Raw genomic sequence first — 24,973 nt, forward strand, 5'->3', positions numbered from 1 at the left:
CTTTCCTGGAGGTGACCACAGAGTGGATGGGATTGCTTGTGATAGACTCAGTTCCTTTTTTGATGGGAGTGCTTAAAGGATAGTGTGGGACAATTGCTTGTCCTCCCTGAGTGTCTTCTGTGTGGAGTTATGCGGTCCTCTTGTATGTTTCCTTTTGTTTAACATGTATATGGGGCCATTGGGAAGTTAGTGACAATACCCAGTGTACTAATAACATCCATTCTAGATGTACATCTCATCTGACCTAGACAGAGATGTCAGTTGCCTTTCCCAGTGACTGGCTGAGACTGAGGAGTGGATGAAGGCTAGTGGGCTGAGACAAAATCAGGGTAAAGAAGGGGTTAGTGATGGCTGGAAGATACAGTGAGGATAATATCTGGCTCCATTGGGTCTAGGGACATGGTTAGATCCGCAGCAGCTGCTAGAAGATCAGGTAACCCAAACAGCCAGTATGGCTTTTTTTCCCCCCATTTATATGTGTTTATTTAGTGTTTGCATCATCATCCATTAAATAAAAAACAAAACTTAAAAAGCAGAGAACAGCCGTAGTGTCCTCTGGCACCTGGTTCCCCTTTGGAGGGGTCTCCCCCAGATAGCCCAACTGGTCCTCAGTCTAGGGGTCCTCTTGGATTCCTGTGTTGCTGTTGGGTGCCTACATAGCGACAACTACAAATATTGTTTTTGATCTATGATTAGCCTGAAGCCTTTGGTCTTGGCCACTTTTCCATTCCTTCATGACCTTCGAGGCGGATTACTGCAATTTAGTGCACATCAGAATGTTGTTTTTAATTTATTTATTTTAACAGCTAGTCCAGAATGCATCAGCCATGTCAAGGCTTGTGAAAGTCCAGGGTGAAGCTTGTGAACGCAGGAGATGGCTTCTTGGCAGTATGGCCCAGACTTCAGAACTCATTACACAAGGTGATAAAAGTGACTGTGAATCTCATTGCCTTCAGAATAATGTATAAAATTCATTTAATCGAGTTAACTTTCTCACTACTGCAACTAAAAACAGCAATGAGAGAAGGAGGAAAAAGACGTGAAGGCAAGAAGGAAGAGGAAGTGAACAGGAGGGTAGACAGGCCCGCCAACAGAAATGCTTGGCCTTAGGGCCAGGGCTGCCCTGGGGGAGGGCAGTGGTGGAAGTGACGAATATGTCACTTCTGGGATTGCCTGCGGGGCCCGGAGCGGTCTCGCATGCCTAAGCACTCTGTGGCCCACCCGGGTGATTTAAAAGGGCTGGGGGCCCACAGGCCATTTTAAATCACCCTGGCTCTTGGACAATTGCCCCCTTTGTCCTTCCCGTCAGCGGGCCTGTGGGTAGAGAACAACAAAAAGAGAGAGGAGGCGGAAATAAATAAGGACTAAATAATAGGACTGTCAAGAGATTTAAAAAATGAATCACACGATTAATTGCGCTGTTAAACAATAATAGAATACCATTTGTTTAAATATATTTTGATGTTTTCTATATTTTCAAATATATTGATTTCAATTACAACACAGAATACAAAGTGTACAGTGTTCACTTTATTTCTTTTTGATTACAAATATTTGCACTGTAAAAAACAAAAGAAATAGTATTTTTCAATTCACTTAATACAAATACTGTAGTGCAATCTCTTTATCATGAAAGTTTAACTTACAAATGTAGAATTACATACAAAGAAGGCTGCATTCAAAAACAAAACAATGTAAAACTTTAAGGTCTACAAGTCCACCCAGTCCTACTTCTTGTTCAGCCAATTGCTCAAACAAGTTTTGGAGTTTTTTACATTTTTAGGAGCTAATGCTGCCGACTTCTTGTTTACAATGTCACCTAAAAGTGAGAACAGACGTTTGCATGGCACTGTTGTAGCTGGCATCGCAAGATAAATATGTACCAGATGCACTAAAGATTGATATGTCCCTTGCTGCTTCAACCACTGTTCCAGAGAACATGCATCCATGCTGATGACGGATTCTGTTCAATAATGGTCCAAAGCAATGCAGACCAACACATGCTCTTTTTCATCATCTGAGTCAGATGCCAGCAGCAGAAGATTGATTTTCTTTTTTGGTGGTTTGGGTTCTGTAATTTCCGCATCAGAGTGCTGCGCTTTTAAGACTTCTGAAAGCATGGTCCACACCTCATTCCTCTCAGACTTTGGAAGGCACTTCAGAGTCTTAAACCTTGGGTTGAATGCTGTAGCTGTCTTAAAAATCTGGTATTGGAACCTTCTTTGTGTTTTGATAAATTTGCAGTGAAAGTGTTCTTAAATCAAACAACGTATGCTGGGTTGTCACCCAAGACTGCTATAACATGAAATATATGGCAGAATGAGGGTAAAACCATGGAGCAGGAGACACGCAATTCTCCTCCAAGGAGTTCAGTCACAAATTTAATAATTTTTTTTTTAAACAAGCATCATCATCATGGAAGCATGTCCTCTGGAATGATGGCCGAAGCATGAAGGGGAATACGAATGTTTAGCATATCTGGCACATAAATGCTGCAATGCCGGCTACAAAAGTGCCATGGGAATGCCTGTTCTCACTTTCAGGTGACATTGTAAATAAGAAGCGGGCAGCATTAGCTCCCGTAAATGTAAACAGACTTGTTTCTCTTTGTGATTGGCTGAACAAGAAGTAGGACTGAGTGGAATTGTAGGCTCTAAAGTTTTAGTTTTTGTCTGTTTTGTTATTGCGTGCAGTTATGTAACAAAAAAAAATCTACATTTGTAAGTTGCACTTTCACAGAGATTGCACTACAGTACTTGTATGAGGTGAATTGAAAAATACTGTTTCTTTTGTTTGTAGCTTTTACAGTGAAAATATTTGTAATCAAAAGTAATAAAAAGTGAGCACTGTACACTTTGCATTCTGTGTTGTAATTGAAATCAATATATTTGAAAATGTAGAAAAACATCCCAAAATATTGAATACATTTCAATTGGTATTCTATTGTTTAACAGTGCGATTAAAACTGTAATGAATTGAAATTAATTTTTTTGAGTTAATCACGTGAGTTAACTGATTAATTGACAGCCCCACTAAATAAATAAATCAATCCACCCCCCCCCCCGACAGCCCTAGACAGCTTCGGGGGAAAATTAGATATGCATATTATTTTTTGGGTTTTTTAATTGTATCTTCGGAAGTACTCAGGTGTTATGGCAATGGGCACTCTTATAGGAACCTGGACAGACAGACATAAGTCGGGTAGAGTTAGGATCATTTTAGTGCCTTCCCCACCCCTCCATATTCAATGCATAATTTACTATGTGAATTCCTAGAACGGCTTTATCATATACAGATCAGGCTAAAAGGAATTCTATAAATGTATAATAGCTGTACTTCATAGGAATGGACTATAGGTAATTTATGTAACTTAATATATTTTAAAGAGCTGGTTGGAAATTTTACATCAAAATAAAGGCTTTAACGGATTCAGAGAGAGAAATTAAAAAAATTAATGCAAACTAATTCCCACTTCGCCACGAGTCTAGCAATTCAAACGACGCTTATCTACCGCAAGCCAAAAATACACAACTTCTTTACAGCACATAAGGAACATACTGTGCCCCTGCATTTCTGACCTATCGCTATTGTCTTCTCATTTTCAAACTGGATCATCTTTTTTTTTTCCTTTTAAGGGCTCAACTAGAGTTCCCAACACAGTCCCAGCTACAGACTAGGGACTGAATGGCTAGGCAGCAGTTCTGCGGAAAAGGACCTAGGGGTGACAGTGGACGAGAAGCTGGATATGAGTCAGCAGTGTGCCCTTGTTGCCAAGAAGGCCAATGGCATTTTGGGATGTATAAGTAGGGGCATAGCGAGCAGATCGAGGGACGTAATTGTTCCCCTCTATTCGACATTGGTGAGGCCTCATCTGGAGTACTGTGTCCAGTTTTGGGCCCCACACTACAAGAAGGATGTGGATAAATTGGAGAGAGTCCAGCGAAGGGCAACAAAAATGATTAGGGGTCTAGAACACATGAGTTATGAGGAGAGGCTGAGGGAGCTGGGATTGTTTAGCCTGCAGAAGAGAAGAATGAGGGGGGATTTGATAGCTGCTTTCAACTACCTGAAAGGGGGTTCCAAAGAGGATGGCTCTAGACTGTTCTCAATGGTAGCAGATGACAGAACGAGGAGTAATGGTCTCAAGTTGCAGTGGGGGAGGTTTAGATTGGATATTAGGAAAAACTTTTTCACTAAGAGGGTGGTGAAACACTGGAATGCGTTACCTAGGGAGGTGGTAGAATCTCCTTCCTTAGAGGTTTTTAAGGTCAGGCTTGACAAAGCCCTGGCTGGGATGATTTAACTGGGAATTGGTCCTGCTTCGAGCGGGGGGGTTGGACTAGATGATCTTCTGGGATCCCTTCCAACCCTGATATTCTATGATTCTATGAACACAGTATTTAAAAAAGGACTGTTTTCTTAACACCCCTGCTCCATCCCTCCTCCCGCTATTATTGTTTATTATATCATTAATAATACAATAAGCAATACTCACCTATATTCACCATCACTTCTTGCTGCTTTCTGAAGCACTCAGCAACTCCCAATCTTGTTGTACAGAGATGAAAAAATAAGGGACTGTTGGAAACCCTAGGCTCAACATTTTGCAGGGCTTCAACCCAGCCTCCAGCTGTACCCGTGCACTGTAGTGCATCAACAGCTGACGTCTAACGTCTGCCAAAAAATACTTCCATGCACCAAAAAACTCATGTGGCACAGGTGTTTGATTTTTAACTCCTGTAGTCAGAGATGTTTGCACACCAACATTTGCATAAACTGGTGTGTCTGTGTCGATTTACACACTCAGAGTTGAAGGCCCTGGTGCGAAACTTTGGCCCTGAAGTTCTGTGATGAATGTACATATGTTCATACCACAGCTCTCTATAGGGGAGAATATATTTTGGACCTCTAAAAAATACATCTATATTCTGGGAGAGAGATCTGTTTCCCCTGCTGATTGACTTCGTGGATTCCTGTGACTCCTAGGACTCCAAGGGTATGTCTACACTACGAAATTAGGTCGAATTTATAGAAGTCGGTTTTTTAGAAATCGTTTTTATAAATTTTAGTGTGTGTGTCCCCACAGAAAATGCTCTAAGTGCATTAAGTGCATTAACTTGGCGGAGTGCTTCCACAGTACTGAGGCAAGCATCGACTTCTGGAGTGTTGCACTGTGGGTAGGTATCCCACAGTTCCCGCAGTCTCCGGAAATGAGATTCAAAAGTTCGCAGTTCTTTTCCTGTCTACCTGACCAGTGCATCTGAGTTGAGAGTGCTGTTCAGAGCAGTCCCAATGGAGCACTCTGGGATAGCTCCCGGAGGCCAATACCGTCGAATTGTGTCCACAGTACCCCAAATTCAACCTGGCAAGGCCGATTTAAGCGCTAATCCACTTGTCAGGGGTGGAGTAAAGAAATCGATTTTAAAAGCCCTTTAAGTAGAAAAAAAGAGCTTCATCGTGTGGACGGGTGCAGGTTTACATCTATTTAATGCTGATAAATTCAACCTAAAGTCCTAGTGTAGACCAGGGCTAAGGGCTTGCCTACACTTACCGGATGATCAATGCTGAGGCGATCGATGCATCAGCAGTCAATTTAGCAGGTCTAGTGAAGACCCACTAAATCGACCGCTGATCTCTCTCCTGTACTCCACCGGATCGAGAAGAGTAGGGGGAGTAGACAGGAGAGTGGTAAGTAGATCTAAGCTACGTCGATTTGAGTTACTCTATTCATGTAACTCAAATAGCGTAGCTTAGATAGACTTTTCCCTTTAGTGTAGACAAGGCCTTAGAGGAGAGCCAAAGGTGATAAACTCTATTTCCCATGCTGCCAACATGCAGTTTGCTGAGGACCATAATGTCTGGGTGTATGTATGCAGTCATGGATTATTAGAGTTCCATACCCGTCATCTCAAGCACTTTCTTTTGTTTGGACTCATAGGCGACACCATATTGCCTAATTTTATCAAAAGTATATGCTCAAATCCTATTGTTTAAATGATTCTTTTTTTCCTATCTTGCCAAGAAAATGAAGATTTGCAAACAAGTTAATCTCATATGTTGGCACATAGCTAATATCTTGTTCTATTAGTTATGAATGCTATTAATAGATTATTTTCTTTCATCTTCAGAGTAGGTGCCTGCTTTATCTGATGTACAAAGAATTATCATTTTCTCATTATTAAACATTTATGTAGTTTATATATCAATGTAATGTATACTTAATAAATTACATACAAAATAGATTGGATGTTACTGCACGTGATATAAAGAATATATCTGTGTATGATCATACAAATACACATGGGCACCAGAAATACAGCTTCTGAGACAGGAAATGATGTAATACTGTACATGTGGCACAAGTATATAACCTTCTGAGGGGCATGTGGTTGAGTAATGTTTTATACAACACAAGATTCTCTAAACATTTTCTTTTCATTTCTCCAGTTGGTTCTAGACATGAGGAATCTGAGAAATTTGACTGTTTTTATTGCTGTTGCCTGACAGGCAAACTATTTAGAGCTGATTCAAATGTTAATAATGGTAAGAATTGCTTACTTGCAAAACTTGTATATAAAGTGTACAGTTCTAACATTATTCTGAGATATTAGTGGAGTCCAAAAATCACACCACTATCTAAAAATGACATACCTTCTAACTAAGAATATTATTATTAAGAGAGACTGGAGGAAAATAAATGTTACTCTGCCTTTATTTTTTAGTTTACTTTTTGGATTGGACCCCACTTTGTGTTGTCAGTTTCATTGATTTTCCTGCACATTAAGAAGCACTTAGTATTTTGTGGAATCTTAGTTGGTTTCCCATGCTGTTTGTATGGGTCTTTCACACAACGACAAGCGAAAGAACAATATTTCTTTTAAAAAATGCAATTGTAAAACCTCAAAGGGTAGCAGGAGGTGTAGGGCCTGAAATTACTTTTTAACTCCTTGTTTAGTTATTTGTCCTCCTCCAGCACCTAAAGATCTCCAGGAACAGTGTGCTTTTAAGTTTTATTTGTTTGAACTCCAATTATTATGCCAAAGGCTGAAGCTCCAATGGTGTGTAGACACCACCGTATTTTAATGTTTCCAGAATATTTTTATAACCTATGACCAATTTGGTTCATGAAATGGCTAATTTTTGTGTGTTAGATTTTGAGGATTTGTCACAGGTGGGAATATTAAATCATGACTGGTATGGAGAAAGTGAATAAGGAAGTGTTATTTACTCCTTCACATAACACAACCAGGTGTTACCTGATTAAATTAATAGGCAGCGGGTTTGAAACAAACAATAGGAATCAGAGTAACAGCCGTGTTAGTCTGTATTCGCAGAAAGAAAAGGAGTACTTGTGGCACCTTAGAGACTAACCAATTTATGAGAGTATCCATTTTTGAGAGCTCATTCTTTATCTTTCCGTGTTTGCTGTAGAGGATGTTGACCAGGTGGTTCCGCAGTTTCTTTGAGAGCGTGTGGCACAAGCTGTCAGCATAGTCTGTGTGGTATGTAGATTGTATTTCTTCACACAACGCAGTCAACCTGTGGAATTCTTTGCCAGGGATGTTACAAAGGCCAAAACTATAACTGGGTTCAAAAAAGAATTAGATTGCACTCTGAAAATCAGGCCCTAGGTTTCTCAGGCTGGAAGATAGGTCCATCAATGGTATTAGTCAAGATGGTCTGTGATGCAACACCATTCTCTGTATCCCTAGCCTCTGACTGCCAGAAGCTAGGTGTGGGTGGTAGGGGGTGGATCACTTGATAATTGCTCTGTTCTGTTCCTTTCCTCTGAACCACTTGGCATTGGCCACACTCAGAAGATGGGATACTGGTCTAGATGGACCTCTGGTCTGACCCAGTGTAGTCGTCCTTATGTACTTTTCAAAGGAGTTATCCACCACGTTAATAACCTATGGGTTATTAAGAAATAAAATAGTTGTATGTGATTTACAATTACTAATTTAAATTAGAGTTTTTTAATTTCAAAATTAAAACATGTAATTCCTTCTCGATTTGGGGGAATTATGACTTTTTCGTGAGTGTGAATGCTGGTGTCTGACAGTTGCAAGTGTTGTATTTGCATCAAATATTCTTGCAAGGGTGAGGGGAAGAATTATAATTCCTCTTATTATAGAATCTGCATGCTCATGCTGTAGCAATGCTTCCTTTTTCCTATTATCACCGAAGTTTGTAATGGGAACTTGAGTTAATTCAAGGGCACTGGAGAAAACCAGCAATGTTGTTAGATTTCATTTGATTTTTGAAGTCGTAGTAGTAGTAATAAACACCACCTGGCTCTTATATAGCACTTTTCATCAGTAGATCTGCAAGCCTTTACAAAGAAGGTAAGTTCAGATGGGAAACTGAGGCACAGGAAGGGAAGTGACCCGCCCAAAGTCACCCAGCAGGCCAGTGTCGGAGCCAGGAATTGAAGTCAGTTCTCCTGCTCACCAGTCCAGTGCTTCACCCATTAGGCCAGTGGTTTTCAAACTTTTTTTCTGGTGACCCAGTTGAAGAATATTGTTGTCCATGACCCGACGGAGCAGGGGATGAGGGGTTTGGGGCGTGGGAGGGGCTCAGGGCTGGGGCAGAGGCCTGGGGGTGCAGGCTCTGGGGTGGGGCCGGGGTGAGGAGCTTGGGGTGCATGAGGGGGCTCTGGATTTTGGGGGGACTCAGGGCTGGGTATTGGGGCATGGAGTTGGGGCGTGGGCTTACTTTGGGTGGTTCCCAGTCAGCAGTGCAGCAGCGGGGGTGTTAAAGCAGGTTTCCTGCCTGTCCTGGCACTACAGACCACGCTGTGCCCCAGAAGCAGCCAACAGCAAATTCAGCTCCTAGGCGGAGGCGCACAAGCTCACAATAGCCGGAAACTGGCCAAAGGGAGTATGGAGCAGGGCTCAGGGCGGGGGCAACGTGTGGAGCCCCGTGGCCCCTCGCCATTAGGAGCCAGACCTTCTGTTGGCCACTTCCAGGGTGCAGTGCAGTGTCAGAACAGATAGGGACTAGCCTGCCTTAGCCGGGCAGCACCGCCAATGGGACTTGTAACAGCCCGGCTGGCCGTGCTGACCAGAGTCGCTGCAACCGACTGCCTTACATTCTGTGACCCAGTTTGAAAACCACTGCATTAGCCCATACTGCCTAATATTGTGATACATTTGGAAAATAGGTGAATATTTAAATATTTTTCTATGCTATTGTTCAGAAAACAAGTAAGAAACCATTTCAGAATCTGTACACCCCATCCTGGGCTTTCTCAAGGAAAGAAAAACTTCTACTCCAGAGCAAAGGATGACAATGCGAGTATAACAAAGAAACTCTACCATGCAGAGATGAGGATGCCAACTCTACCATGCAGAGAACTCAACTAAAGAGGAGAGTGTTGTGGGGAGCCCAGTGCTCTGGGAGTTGAACTGAAAGGGACCAGCAGACCAGCCTTGAAGGGACCATCTGTGACCCTCTCCTGTGGGGTTCAGGGCACCATAACTGTGTGAACTTTGGCAGCCTGTGAACATGGCTCGCTCTCTCTCTCTCCCTCTCTCTCCCCCCACCCACCCAGTCCTAGCAGCACATTTTCCCACTCTTTATTCGAATGGATGGAGCAAAGAGTCTCTTCTTCATTGGTGCAGAGAGCTGGTGGCTAAGTTCACAGGAACCTCTAGCTGAGTTGAAGGTCAGCTCTGAGAGAGAAAAAAGAATGGTGGGGAGCTGGGTTCAGCCCCTCCCAAGATAAGGCCCCACCATTTAAATAGATGTGTGTGTGGCTGAGCGTTTCCCTCACTCTAGCGAAGCTCCCCCACTCCTCTGGATACTGCTAAATTGATGGAGTACTGCTAAAAGTAAGCTGCCATGGCTAATTTTCACCCCACAGTCCTAATGGGCAACTTGATTTTTGCCTTTGGAATGTATCCGATATGATCCAAATGTCAGATATTTAAAGAAATGACCTTGGGGTTTCCTTGCAACATACCATAGAGGGTTTATTCTCCCTTCTGTGAGTTACTTGCTTCTTTTGTACATTGGTGACCAGACCAAAGGTATTAGGCAACTGAGCATCAGCCACATAAGCCTTGGTGTGGGTCAGCAAACCCAGCCAGTAACTCAGCCTAACAAATGCCAGCAAGATTGAAGGGGTTGCATTGGAATTAATTGCACATTTGTTAATGGGTTTGTACTTTTGGAAAGAGGTCTCCGGGTTGAAAGGATGTCAATGTGACACACTTCTCAACCTTTGACTGTGCTTAATTTCAGAATGTAACAGAGGAAATCGTTGAATGACAGAAATGGATATCCTGTCCAGACAGAATCAATGGATAGGTAATGGAGCAAAGGTACCTCCAGCCCTGCCGCAGGTACATCTTTGCTGATGAACGTTGGCATGTCACGTGATAATGGTAGCAGCATTGTAGTGGGGATTTTGTATCAAAGTAGCTAAGCATTTGTAGTCTATTTACTGTTTCCCTATTTTATTCGCATTTCTTCAGGGTTACTACTGAAAATAAGGTGTTTCGCTGCCCAGATCTCTTTTCTGATTGACACGTAGACATCCATCAGTGACCATCTAAATTTTGATTTGCACTGTTTGTAATAGTTTTCCTTTGTCCCCAGATGAGATGGATTTCTCATTTCACACCTTGTTTACCTAACTTTGCATTCTCAGAGTCAACTGTTAGTGCTGAAATCTGCATACTAACACAGAATGGCTCGGTACCCCTTCTACAACCTCTCAGTGAGGCCACCACATTGGGGTGGGGGTTGGGTGGGGGAAGTGTGCTGGGATAGAGGGAACCAAAAGCATTAGTCTGCCATCTGCATTAAGGGGGACTTCCCCAAGCAAGTAATAGGTTGGAGCCCATGGCCCCATGGTGGAGGCTCAGTTCTCATCGCCTCCTTGGTGGCTGCTGTTCTACTTTTCTGAACCAAAAAGGCTCCAGAACATTTTTGTTTATGCTGAGATTTCCAAAGGAGATGAAAGGAGTTAAGTGTCCAACTCCTATTGAAATGTATTGGGAGTTGGATACCTAATTCCTGTAGACTCCTTTGAATATCCCAGGCTTAACGTGTAGTTCTCACTTCCTCCTCGCTTGAGGAAAGTATGTAACTACAGCCTAGATCCATTCTCCTAATCTAGAAAGCCTAGCAGGCAGATCGTTTTCATAAGAACATAAGAATGGCTCTACTGGATCAGACCAAGGGTCCATTTAGCCCAGTATCCTGTCTTCCAACAGTGGCCAGTGCCCCATAGGGAATGAACAGAACAGGTAATCATCAAGTGCTCCATCCCCTGTCACTCATTCCCAGCTCCTGGCAAACAGTGTCTAGGGACACCATTTCTACCTATCCTGGCTAATAGCTATTGATTGGCCAAGTCATCCAAGACTCTTTTTCATTGATAGGTGAATAATGTATAGGATTTCATTTGTAGCATTGATGTGATTTTTAAAAATTAGCAATCTTCTATTAAATTATAATATTTATAGTGCACAACAACACCTTTGTTATGACACATTCTGCAGTTACCTAAAACTGAGAGTTCTAAAAGTGATTTCAGAATCTCCTGTGGCTATTTATTTGTCTTGCTGATGTGTGGGGTGCGGATTATCATACGATGTTTTAACATGCTCTAACATATCATCAGATATGTGAAAAAGTGAGTTAATAATGTGAATGTCTGCTATCCTGCTGCTTTGTAAAACCATTCTTAATTTAATCCATACACTAAGCGCACTTTCCAGTTACAAAAATTTATGATATGTATCAGGCAGGAGTGAAACCGTGATACAGAATTGTGACTGATGTAAAACAGACATACAAAATGAGTAGCATTAGGACATTTACTTTGAAGTTTGTTAAAACCAGTAAAGTGATATCCACTTTAAGTGAAACCTGCTGTTAAAGATACCTACTGGATTTGGGGAACATTTTACTTTTGAACTTACTTCTTGCACTTTGCCTTCCCATTTACTATGTTTTGTGGCATTTGAGGCAGGCTGAAATAGCTGACCTACTCAGGTATCCATAGTATCTTTGCTTGTGGATAACCAGATATTTGAGCCCGTCTGGTACCTGGAAAAAGTGACATTTGAATATTTCTTATATGAAGAAGTTAACCGAATATTACTAAGAGGTTGAAATAAATAATGGTTTATCCACATTCAGCATATTTCTATAGCACGAAGATAATAAATATACAGAAATAGGAAAGGTAGAAGAAATCATTGAACACATTTAAAAATAGCCGTATTCGGACATGAAGTAAAAGAGAGACAAGAGGGGTCGGTCAGTCTGTCTGTCTATACACCCCCTTCCTTCTGTCCTATACAATTACTGTCTCTTACTTTGTTGTGTCCAAATCTATTGTGTGCTTGCGCTCACTCTGTCCTATATTTCATCAATTCATATTTCTGTATATTTATTCTTCATCCTATGGCAATATACTGAATGCACTTCATATATAATATAAAAATGATTTTTCTGAGTATATAATATACATGCCTGAAAAGTTCTTTTGTTCATCTCTTAGCAAAGTGAAACACTACGTACTTCCGTACTTTCATTAAACAGGATCCGTTTATTCCTAGTCAGTGGTACTGACTGTGTGTTCAGAGTATATGACGGATGGTGAACCACTTGCTTAAAGAATTTGATTTTTTTAAATAAAGTTTGAGCATGGCAGACTTCTCACTTAAAAGTAAAGTCAAACGTTTTTGATACCTGTAGAGTCGCAATCTCAGACCTCACCGTAGACTTTATTTCCTCCTGTGCTGCTGATACATCAGGCAGTCCGGTTGCTCACTAGTTCTGGTACTACTTCCCAGGTGCTGCAAGTGCATTCAATATTCTCTGTCACTCTCTTTTGCAAGTTATTCCTTGGCCTTCCTAACTCTTTCCTTTCTTGGGCACCCAATTCAATGCTTGCTTAACATCTTCTGTACGGCGTACATGTCCCCACCACTTGAGCCTTCTTTCTTTTGTCAGATTTTGTAATATACCCTGTTAGAGCAGGGTATATTAATCAGAGAAATGACATAATTTGATCATTTAATGTAGGTTGAAAAGATTTGCTTGTCCAAGCCTGCCTTATTTTATTGTATGTTAAAGATCATAACATAAATTCTTCCTTTGAACAGATTCAGTGGTTCTGCAGTTTGCAGACAGTTTTTAGTGTAGAGTCTAATTTTCCTTACAGCAGTGTTTTTTTGATTCATAATCAAATTTGATTATTTTCTAGGAAGAGTTGCAAACCACACTATACTACTTGCTAAGAGAACATATCAATTATATTCCAGTGGGCAGAGTACTTTTTGGCCTGGTGCTTGCCAATAGAGGTCTGAGTGGGGTTTATGGTTCTGAGAGCATCTCCAGCTACTTCACTGGTTTTCAGTGAAGTGGAACCTCCTACTTGAGCAAATAGATGGAAATAGCTTTGTGAGCTAATGTCCGAGTTAGTATGTTTCTGACAATTTGTGATAATAACCATAGCTTTTACATGTCATTCTATTTATGGCACGCGCCCCCAGAACGTATACAACTGAAAATTGAGGGAAAGCAGTAGAAAGCTGGGATGAATACTGCAACCCCATCCCCAAACTCCAAAACCATTGCCACAGGTATTCACTTAAACTTACAAATAATTGTATTTAATCTGTGCTGGCATCTGTGAATGTTTGAGAGAGAGAATTTATGCTTGCACACTTGGACATTTGCACTGGAATTGCACTAGTGATATGGCATGTTTTGAAATAGAACACTGCTGGACACAGCAGGGTCAGGGTTCCCAAACCACCTCACCTGGGTCCTGTCGTGGAAGGAATTCAACCAGACAAATGTCACATTTCATGACTAGTTAGTTGATGTGAAGGTAATGAGAATTTAAGTGTACCACAATAAATACATTTTTTTTTCTTGGAATGACAAATTGGGCATAGTCTGTTTGGCCCCAAAAGATAAAGATTAAACATTCCTAAATTTACCAATCTTTCTTAATCTACTGTGACTCCCTCCAAATGCAAGATTCACAGCTCCTGTGGCTTCTTCAAGCCTTCTTCCTGATTAGAACAGTTATGTTCACATAGTCCAATACTATACGACTTGCATGACCAGTCAGAATTTACTGATGCAGCTCAAATGGTTAGCATCAAAAACAAAGAGTTCATGATCAATCAGAGAAAATGATTTGCAAGAAAATTTTTCAAGAAATTTAGAATGAGTCAAAGAGGAAATGGTGGCCAGCTTATTCTATGGGCAGAAAAAGAGGCCAAATTCACTGAATTACTTGCTGCAAATTAATTTTGTAGTCCTAGTAAGCAGTGTGGATGGTAAGTATCACACATGCAGCTAAAAACTCTTACTGCACTGTGGTCTGATAAATGAATCCAGGTCTAAATGGGTTGGGAGTAAAGCTAACTCCAAATTGGTGCTGCAACTCAAATCCTTTTCTGTACAGTGCTGTTTATTTCTTGAGGACAGTTGGTTGAAAGGCTATGGGCCAATCAGAACTGACAGAGTGGAAGATAGTCTGTTGTGCTAGGAATGACATGAAATTTGATCACTTTGTGACAAGAACAGGACCCCCTTCGATTTACTTTAGATCACACATTTTCTCTCCTGTGCATATCCTCAGAAAGCTGCTGAATAACTTTTTCAAGAAGAGTATATGACGAAGAGTGCAGCCCTGGGGAGAAAAGCAGCCAGACGTATGCCTGCTTTGCTGGAATGCCCATTTAAAGGCTATGGCATTCCACATGTGTGTACTTCATTGTGCAGATTAAGAATTTGTCTGATTCCAAAGTTTGCTAAGGCTGCCCAGTGTAAGGGGAATCCTCAGGTGCCACAGAATCTGTGCAGCAACTCAACTCCATCTCTCCTTCTGGCCCCCGTAGATCTGGTCCATCAGAAAGAGGCATGGCCTTGGTGATCCTTTGCCCTGGTGGTGCATGGTCACTGGAAAGGCCTCTTGGGGCTGATGACAACTGATGAAACTTAAAGGAGTCCTGAACCTTGAAGCCACCTTTCCTTATTCACCCTACTCAACCTTCATATCTTTCCTTTAAGGCCCAAATTTAGAGCTGTATTCCAGCCCTGTTCTGACACTCCACTCAAGGGGACTGGACCGCCTTTGGATCCTCTAACCAGGGAGTTCCCCTGGCTCAGGAGTTCTCTAAGTGGCACAGGACTGTCAGAATGTCCCCACACCACCAGGCTTCTGACAGGACCTTGGTGAAAGGGTGTATTGGGGTTGTGGTAAGGACTGTAATGGGACGTGGGGTGGGGGTGGAAACAGAGGGTTCTGGCATTTCTGGACTTCTGGATAGTCCTTTGGACTTACTAAGGCTGCTCCAGCCTATGCGGGAGCTAAACTGGCCCCAGAATTGTGGAGGTGCAATGGTGCCATCCTTGGTTTATCTCCTACCTGGGGTGCATCTACTGAGCTGTCTCCTGAAAGATGCAGCCCCCACCCCCGGCCCCCAAAAGCCTCTGATTCTTTTAATGCTAGCACGCATTTCTCAGCAGTCATACATTAGCATCATAATCCTGGGTTACTAATTGCTTTCCCTCCTTGCATCCGTTAGGCTAAGTAACTGCTTGAAATAGTCAAAAAATGCATCTATGTTCTGTGAAAAATTTCAGGAAAATGAAATTTTGTTGGGTTTTTGGTTATGGAAAACTGAAACTTTCAGTTTTGGTTGCCAAAAAATGAAGAAAAATTATTTAAAAACTCAGTCTTTACAAAACCAGAAATTTTCTTTCAAAAAAGCTGTTTTTGTAAAAATTTTCAGCCCTGCTAGCCTTGCTTTCCCCTTGAGTTTCTTGAGCTTTTTATGTTTTCCTTCTTTGCCTACAACTAAATAAGGAATGTAAAAATAAAGGAATAGGCCCATGAGAAACTTGCTCTAGAATTAGATGTCTAGAGGTGTTATAAAGCCCAGTATCTCTTCATGTAATCTCTGCAAGTTTTTACTTTTGTTCTCAACAAGTCAGTTTAGTGATGATGGGAAAACACTGAATCCAGCGAGGATTGTGTGGTGTGGGGGAGGGAGGGTGGGCGGAGTTTGGAGGATATAAACTATGATGCTTTCAAGTGTTGTCCTTTTGACCAGTACCTCAGGGACACAAACCAGAGCTGCTGTAGGAGTGACTGGCATGTCTTCATTTTATTTTATTTATTTTAGTTTATTTTCACAATACCTCTGTGAGGTGAGGGGATAGTCTTCTTCTCATTTTACAGGTGAGGAACTGAGGCATGCTGAGATTAAGGTAAAAAGTACCCATTAATTTGGAGTGTCAAATTTGAGATGCCTAGGACCTAATTTTTTTCAGAATATTTAGCATTAAATAGCCCTTTATGTTTGAAGTAGAGCTGCCATAGACTTCACTTGCAGCTGTGAGTGCTCAGCACATCTTCAAATCATACCCCAGGGCCTCAAGTCGGGCACCCAGAAAATGTACACACAATGTGAAGTTTGATTTAAGTGACTTGCTTAGCAGGAGATAGGAATCCTATGTCTGAAGCAGGGATAGAATCCATTATTCCAGAGGAGCATTCAGATCTCTTAACCATGAGACCATCCTTTCTCTTCTGGCAGCTCCATGCCTCATTCACTAATTCTGCAATGAATGAAGCAGGGATCCTACAGCCAAGTCTCTACACAACTTAGATTCCAGAGAATGTTTGTCCTGTGCACTGAATGAGGCATAGATGCTGTGGGGGGAAAAATTAATTGAAGACTGTATCATAACACATATGAACTAGGGAGATTAATTAAGGTTGCTCAGGCAACCTTAAGTTTGGCATTTCCTAACTTTCGATTGCTTGACTTTGCAACCTTAATAAATTATACCTTACAAGGCATATCTTGTACAACAATTAATAAAATAGTGTACAGGGTGCGAACATGGGTGTATTCTATCACACCCACAAAACAGGCTTATGAACTCTTTCAGTACATACAACACTAATGTATGCTTTGCATTGTCAAAGACATAAAGACTAGGGCTAAAATTTTCAAAAGTGCTTGTCCCATTTTTAAAAAGGTCTTTGATTTCTAATGGAATTTAGGTTTCTTAAGTGCTTAAGTCAATTTTAAATGTGTCATGCTCTTAAGTCACGTAGGCACTTTTGAAAATGTTACCCTAGATGTATAAATTGAAAGTGTTTGTAAGTGGTCAGAGTTATGGTTCTTTGTTCAGTGCAGAAGCTGAATATCAGATGCTTGGCATTGTCCATTCAATGGGAGCCCAGTTATTCCAATACTTAAAGCTTTTGAAAATGCTTTCTTAAATGCTCAGATTGTAAGAATATTGGAATTTTATATAAATTTACCTCACCAGGTCTTTCCATACTTCTTTAATTAGGATTTTTAAATACTTACCTTTATATAGTTTGTATAAAAGATATTAATCTATGATGAAAGAAACAACACAGAAATAACTCCTTCCTTGGTGATTCCCTGAACCTTACTATCTCAGAGTTGGACTTTCATAGAATTTTCCCAGCATGCCTTTCTCAGGCTGGCCCTTTAAATTTGGTAGTCTTAAAATGACCATTTTGCAATTGGCTTCTACATCTGGTTCCAGCTGGTAAAAAAAATAATATACCTTTTATGTAGGGCTGTCAAGCAATTAAAAATTGATTTGTGATTAATCACACGAATAAACAGTAATAGAATACCATTCGTTTATTTGCATCTGATGAAGTGAGCTGTAGCTCACGAAAGCTCATGCTCAAATAAATTGGTTAGTCTCTAAGGTGCCACAAGTACTCCTTTTCTTTTTGCAAATACAGACTAACACGGCTGTTACTCTGAAACCTGTCATTTATTTAAAGATTTTTTGGATATTTTCTACATTTTCAAATATATTGATTTCAATTACAACACAGAATACAAAGTATGCATGCTCACTACATATTTATTTTTGATTACAAGTATTTTCACTGTATAAAAAAACAAAAGAAATTATATTTTTCAATTCACCGAATACAAGTACTGTAGTGCAATCTGTTTGTCTTGAAAATTGAACTTAAAAATGTAGAATTATGTACCAAAAAAACTGCATTCAAAAATAAAAACAATGTAAAATTTAGAGCCTGAAAATCCATTCAGTCCTATTTCTTGTTCAGGCAATTGCTCAGACAAACAAGTTTGTTTACATTTGTAGGAAATAATGGTGCCAGCTTCTTGTTTACAATGTTATCTGAAAGTGAGAACAGGCATTTGCCTGGTATTGTTGTAGCCGGGTGGCCAGAGCTTTATGTGCCAGATGCGCTAAAGATTGAAATGTCCCTTCATGCTTCAACCTCCATTCCAGAGGACATGCATCCATGCTGATGTTGGATTCTGCTCGATAACAATCCAGAGCAATGTGGACCAACGCATGTTCTTTTTCATCATCTGAGTCAGATTCCACCAGCAGAAGGCTGATTTTCTTTTTTGGTGGTTTGGGTTCTGTAATTTCCGCATTGGAGTGTTGCGCTTTTAAGACTTCTGAAAGCATGCTCCACACCTTGTCCCTCTCAGATTTTGGAAGGCACTTCAGATTTTTAAACCTTGGGTCGAGTGCTGTAGCTATCTTTAGAAATCTCACCTTGGTACCTTCTTTGTGTTTTGTCAAATCTGCAGTGAACGTGTTCTTAAAATGAACAACATGCTGGGTCACTATCCGAGACTGCTATAACATGAAATATATGGCAGAATGTGGGTAAAACAGCAGGAGACATACAATTCTCCCCCCAGGAGTTCAGTCACAAAGTTAATTAACGCATTTTTTTTTTTAACAAATGTCATCAGCATGGAAGCGTGTCCTCTGGAACAGTGGCCGAAGCATGAAGGGGAATATGAATATTTAGCATATCTGACACGTAAATACCTTGCAATGCTGGCTACAAAAGTGCCATGCAAATGCCTGTTCTCACCTTCTGTGACATTGTAAATAAGAAGAGGGCAGCATTATCGCCTGTAAATGTAAACAAACTTGTTTGTCTGAGAGGTTGGCTGAACAAGAAGTAGGACTGAGTGGACTTGTAGGCTCTGAAGTTTTACATTGTTTTGCTTTTGAGTGTAGTTATGTAACAAAAAAAAATCTACATTTGTATGTTGCACTTTCACGACAAAGATTGCACTACAGTATTTGTATGAGGTGAATTGAAAAATACTATTTTTTATCATTTTACTCTGCAAATATTTGTAATAAAAACATACACTTTGATTTCAATTACAACACTTAATATAATATATATGAATGTAGAAAAACATCCAAAATATTTAATAAATTTCAATTGGTATTATATGGTTTAACAATGTGATTAAAACTGCGATTAATCATGATTAATTTTTTTATCATTAATTTTTTGAGTTAATCGTATGAATTAACTGCGATTAATTGATAGCCCCACTTTTTTGTTTTCCCCTGGTTTTGCATCGCTTATTCTTAATCAGTGGGGTCACTAGACAATCGAGGTGCTAAAGCACATTCAAGGAAGATAAGGGCGTTGCAGAGAAACTAAATGAATTCTTTGCATCGGTCTTCACTGCAGAGGATGTCAGAGAGATTCCCACACTTGAGCTGCTATTTTGAGAAATCTGAGGAACTGTCCCAGATTCAGATATCAATAGAGGTGGTTTTGGAATATACAGATAAATTAAGCAGTAATAAGTCACCAAGACTAGATAGTATTAACCCCAAAAGTTCTGAAGGAACTCAAATATGAAATTGCAGAACTAGCTGTGGTATATAACCTATCGCTTAAATCCGCCTCTGTGCCAGATGAATGGTGGATAGGTAATGTAGTGCTGATTTTTAAAAAAGGTTCCAGAAGTGATCCTGGCCATTACAGGCCAGTTAAATCTAATTTCAGTATCAGGCACATTTTTTGAAGCCATAGTAAAGAACACATAGATGCAGTGGCGTTGGAACAATTTTTATAGTGGGGGAGTTGAAGACAATTGAACAAAACTGGGGGTGCAGCACCACCTCTTAGTTCCAGCACCCCTGCATAGATGAACATATGTTGGGGAAGAGTCAACACACCTTTTTTAAAGAGAAATCATGCCTCAGCAATCTATTAGAATTATTTGAGGGTGTCCACAAAAGTAGACGAGGTGGTATAGTGGATTTAATGTACTTGGACTTTCAGATTTAGTTTACTTGGACTTCTTTTACAAGATCCCTCACTGAAGGCTCTTAAGAAAAGTAGCAAGTTATGGGATAAGAGGGGAAGGTCCTCTCATAGGTCAGTAACTGGTTAAAAAAGTAGGAAAAAGAGGATAGGAATAAATGGTCAGTTTTCACAGTGGAGAATGGTAAATCATGGGGTCCTTGAAGGGTCTGTACTGAGACCAGTGATGATCAGCATGTTCATAAATTATCTGGGAAAAAAAGGTAAACAGTCGGGTGACGAAGTTCGCAGACAACACAAAACTACTCAAGATAGTTAACTTTGAAGCACACTGCAAAGAGTTACAAAGGGATTTCATGGTGGGCAACAAAATAGCAGATGAAATCTATTGCTGATAAATGCAAAGTCATGCACAATGGAAAACATAATCCCAACTCTTTGTACTAAATTAGCTGTTACCACTCAAGAAAGAGAACTTGGAGTCACTGTGCATAGTTCCCTGAAAATATCTGCTCAATGTGCAGCGGCAGTCAAAAAAGCTAACAATGTTGTTAATCTTTAGGAAAGAGAGAAATAATAAAACCAAAAATATGATAATGCCACTATGTAAATCCATGGTACACCCACAACTTAAATACTGCGTGCAGTGTCTGGTACCTCCATCTCAAAAAAGGGATATTAGAACTGGATGGATGGGGGGATTGAACAGCTTCCAAATGAGGAGAGATTGCAAAGACTGGGACTATTCAGGTTAGAAAAGAGATGATTAAGGGTGGATATGATAGATGTCTGTAAAATCATGAATAGTGTGGAGAAAGTGAATAAGGAAGTGTTATTTATCCCTTCGCATAACATAAGTACCAGGTGACAACTGATGAAAGTAATAGGCAGCAGGTTTGAAAGGAGTGAGAGGTTTATGAAAATGTAATACAAAGAAACAAATATTATGCATTTAACTCCACACTGGCAACATAGACTGGGATCTAGCTTTTATCATGGACTGGCACAGCCATTTTAAAAGTCAAACAAAGAACTGAGATAATTTAAAAAAATTAAAAGTGAAAAGGAAACCCCCAGAAGAATAGAAGTTTAACCTCCTGAAGATCCTAAATCAGGCAGACCCTGGGGCTGACTTTGCTCTTGCTTCAGTGTAAATTGGAATGAATTCCACTGATGTAAATAGGTGTTAGACTGGCATTAAAAATTATATAAACCCATGGACAATAAGGCCCTTAATATGCTGAGGAATGGTCTATACTTGAAAATTAATTCAGATTAAGGCAGGGTATGAATTTGAACCAGAATAGTTATTCTTGAATAATTCCATGTGTGGACATGGAATTATTCCAGAATAGCTATTCAAACTCTAAATTTCTGCCCATACACCATTAGAGAAACAAAAATATTATAAACTGATGGGATATCTTACAAGAACACTTCCAACGGCTAAAAGAAAACTTTCCAAAATGTAACACTGTAATTTAACAGTACAGGGCCTGATCCAGTTTCCAGTGAACCCAATGGAAGTCTTTCCATTGACTCAGCTGAGAGTTAGCAGAGGCCCACGCAGGTGAAATAACATATATATGCTGCTCATAGTTTTGTAAGAAGGTTATTTTGTTTAAAAATGGTACTTCCATTTGAAAACCTTGCATACGATGTTCATGTCTATATATTTTTGCTTTTAGAGTAAAACCACAAAACACCAGTAAAAGATGTAAACTGAAATCCTGGTCCTGTTGAAGTCAATGACAAAACTCCCATTGACCTGAATTAGGGACAAGACTTCACTCATGAACTTTAGGGGGAAAAAAATTACGCATCCCTGCTTTTCTACACCTTCCGTTAGCACGCAAGCCCCAAAACACAGTAGACCTGCTTCAGTTTTGCTGAGCTGGGGACGCAGATTGCAGAGAGACCATGGAGGGAAGGAGTCTGAAAAGAATATTCTACTGCAGCATGGCTTGGTGTGGGAGTGTGCCCAGTCAGTCCACAAACTTACCAATGGAGGGCTGCAGCTCAGAGGCTATAGGAGTTGTTATGCAATGGCTGTGCCGGTGCTTCATCACTTGGTTTAGGGAGATTGGCTTCCTATCTTTGCATAGACGATTTACAGATGACCAGTTTACCCAGGCTTCGTATGAGTGATAAGACTTTCCTACAAAGGATTTAATCTTGTCATTGCTTACTGCAGAGCATAATGCTTACTATCATCAGTAGAGCTTGCATGCAACTACTGATGGGAATAAATTCTTTCTTGGTAATTTGTCAGGATTAGGCCCTTGTCTTGTATTTTACACTTGTAACTTTCTGCTTTTTGTTTACATTTTCTTTTAATATGTGCCATATCTGTTGGTCTTTTCTATGCAAACTGTACTTTGGTGCAGTGCTATATTACTTGAGATCTAACCACAAATTCCCACTTTGGTGCACAGGTGGTTCATACAATATAATTCCTATGTATGCAAAACACTTGATTTTCTTAGATATGAAAATATTTACGCTTTTCAAATGTAAATACTATATGGGACTAACTCTCAGAAAATGAGAATCTGGGAATTTTAATCATGTGTAGCTACACTCCTGATAGACACCAGGAAGATTAAGTAGAGTACCAACTAGTTTTTTTTGCATATAAGGGATAGTGGAGCATAGCCATTATGTAACTGCCACTTACCTGGATCTGTGTATTTATTGCAGTATTAGTGTTGGTATTTATTTATTTTATTTATTTGTATTACTACATCACGTAGGAACACAAGCCATGAAGCAGGATTTCATTGTGTTAGGTGCTGTACAAACACAACAAAAATGGTCCCTGCCTGAAAGAGCGTACAGTCTCTGATCTAGATCTATCTAGTGTCTGATCATATGTTTAGACTTTGATCCTGCAACATGTAATACATTCATGTGGAGCCCCTTGAAATCAAACTTAATCCACATGGGTGCAACAGTCTGCCTGCATGCTCTCAGTTGCAGGATCCAAGCCTTATATTTTGGTAGCCTTATTAGATTTGCACTCTTGTTTTGTACCCAGCAATTAGCCCGATCTTTCAGATATAATACCAGCTTCTGAGCTCTGGTACATGGTATGTTGTTGTATGTGGCAGATTTCCTACAAATGATTTTTGTAGTATCTACATTTTAAAAGGTGCTTAAGAGGCTGCAGGAAATTGTTCCCTATCCCTTCCCAAACTCGGGATGTAGCCTGAAAGTATTAAGTACATAAAGGGTTCAGAAATAGTACTTTGAAGGCCATCTATTCTCTTTCTCAAGCCCTGAATGGTGGCTAAATTAAAACACATAAAGCATGTGCTTTAAAACTTTAAAAGCATATGTGGTGGCTGTGGTTATGACAGATTTAAGATAGCCAAGAATTAGCATATACAGAAATATAAAAATGCAGAATAGATCTCTTGCACCACACAGTTCCTAGATAAAGCCACAACGTGATTTCACGGTGGGCATATGCCTGTTAAAAGTTTCTTTGTCCATTTGAAGTTTTAACACCTACCCTTTGTTTAAGATTCTATAAGTATTTTAAGATTAGATTGTTTGTCTAGGGTAGAGTATGATCGTTATTTTTGCTTTACCAGAAGCCAATTACACAGGCTGGTTCCAGTCCCTTGCTAAAAAGCTTTTTCTTTTGCCATTAATTTTAATGCTTAAATGGCATGTGTATTTTCCTAAGGCTGCATAAAGATGTGTATAAGTAGAAGGCTACTCTGGTTGGGAAGATCCAGTGCTCAGTGAAGCCTTTCACATATATAGAATACTGAATATCTAAACCATTATTTAGCATCAGAATCAGTTATGGTTGTCTGACTGATGGACAATTTTTTCCTGACCCAGTCTCTTTGCAAGTGACCTATACTGTCTAGACAGTTGCATGTTATTTATACATTCATTTCAGATTTCTAGTTCTTTTAACTGAAGTTGAGGGTTTTAGTTTGCCACTGACTTCATATCCATATAACTATTTGAAATACACTCAAACAATGTTAGTCACTTTATGTTCCTTCCATTGTTTGCTGTTTCACCCTTCCCTACTCCTCCCTTCTTTCTTTCCCCTCTGTCCCACTCCCCTCCCCCCAAATATTAATCAACAAGCTAGGAAGACAGTACAAAACCTGCTAATTTCAAAGAGCTGAGATCAATGCCGACTGATCCCATTGGTCGGCTAGAGAATCGCAGAAGCGATGTTTGCATACAGTTTCCAAGTCTAAAATGCCAGGAGGCCTAAAATAAAAGACTTTCTCTGTGGAGCTATTTCCTAAAGGCTAGAAAGGAGGTCATTTTAAAACAACTCTGAATGCACCGTGTGAGGGGTCTGCACAAAGATAACTTGCAATAGCTCTTTGTAATGGGGGAGTTTTTCCCCAGAATGGTGGTCAGCTAGCCCCGAAGTGGGTGCGGGAGAGCATGACATAAATCTGTGCTGCTGCTGTTGAACTGAAGTCTTCTCTATGGCCTGTAACCAGACAGTGGGTAGCTTATCTGTAAATGCTTCTCTAGTTAGATGTGTTGTTTTGTTTTAAAGGGAAGGATGAGACAAAATATGAAATCCCCTATTTTTAGAATATCCACGTGGCCTTTAATCACGGGGGTTGCCACCCCCTCTCTTTTGTATCTAGTTACCTTTTTAATCTGTGTGTACATGCACATAAATGTGCACCCTATGTGTGCTCATCGGTCTAAGTGTGAATATATAAGAGAATACATGCAGGTGTGGTGTAACATAAAGGCTTCATCAGCATGAGGTTGGGATGGTCACACACTCAGGAGTGGCGCAGCCAGGCGAGAGTTATGCAGGTCATTCCAATCAAGGGCCAGTGAAACCTTGCCGTTGTGTGTTTTGCATAT

The 24,973-nt window shown here is 40.2% G+C and overlaps 1 long non-coding RNA gene across 3 annotated transcripts in view; it reads left to right on the forward strand.

Annotated features, from left to right (window-relative positions):
- Window positions 1-24,973, forward strand: part of LOC144929166 (uncharacterized) — a 310,164-nt gene that overhangs the window by 50,941 nt on the left and 234,250 nt on the right. For 2 of the 3 annotated variants that reach the window (XR_013634472.1, XR_013634471.1), the window contains exons 7-8: window positions 807-921; window positions 6,448-6,543. The exons of the other annotated variant lie outside the window; for it this stretch is intronic. This is a non-coding gene — a long non-coding RNA (uncharacterized LOC144929166). The remainder of the gene's footprint in view (window positions 1-806; window positions 922-6,447; window positions 6,544-24,973) is intronic. 3 annotated transcript variants of the gene reach the window in all.

Source organism: Lepidochelys kempii, chromosome 12 (genome assembly GCF_965140285.1).
Source record: "Lepidochelys kempii isolate rLepKem1 chromosome 12, rLepKem1.hap1, whole genome shotgun sequence".
Classification (NCBI taxonomy): domain Eukaryota; kingdom Metazoa; phylum Chordata; order Testudines; family Cheloniidae; genus Lepidochelys; species Lepidochelys kempii.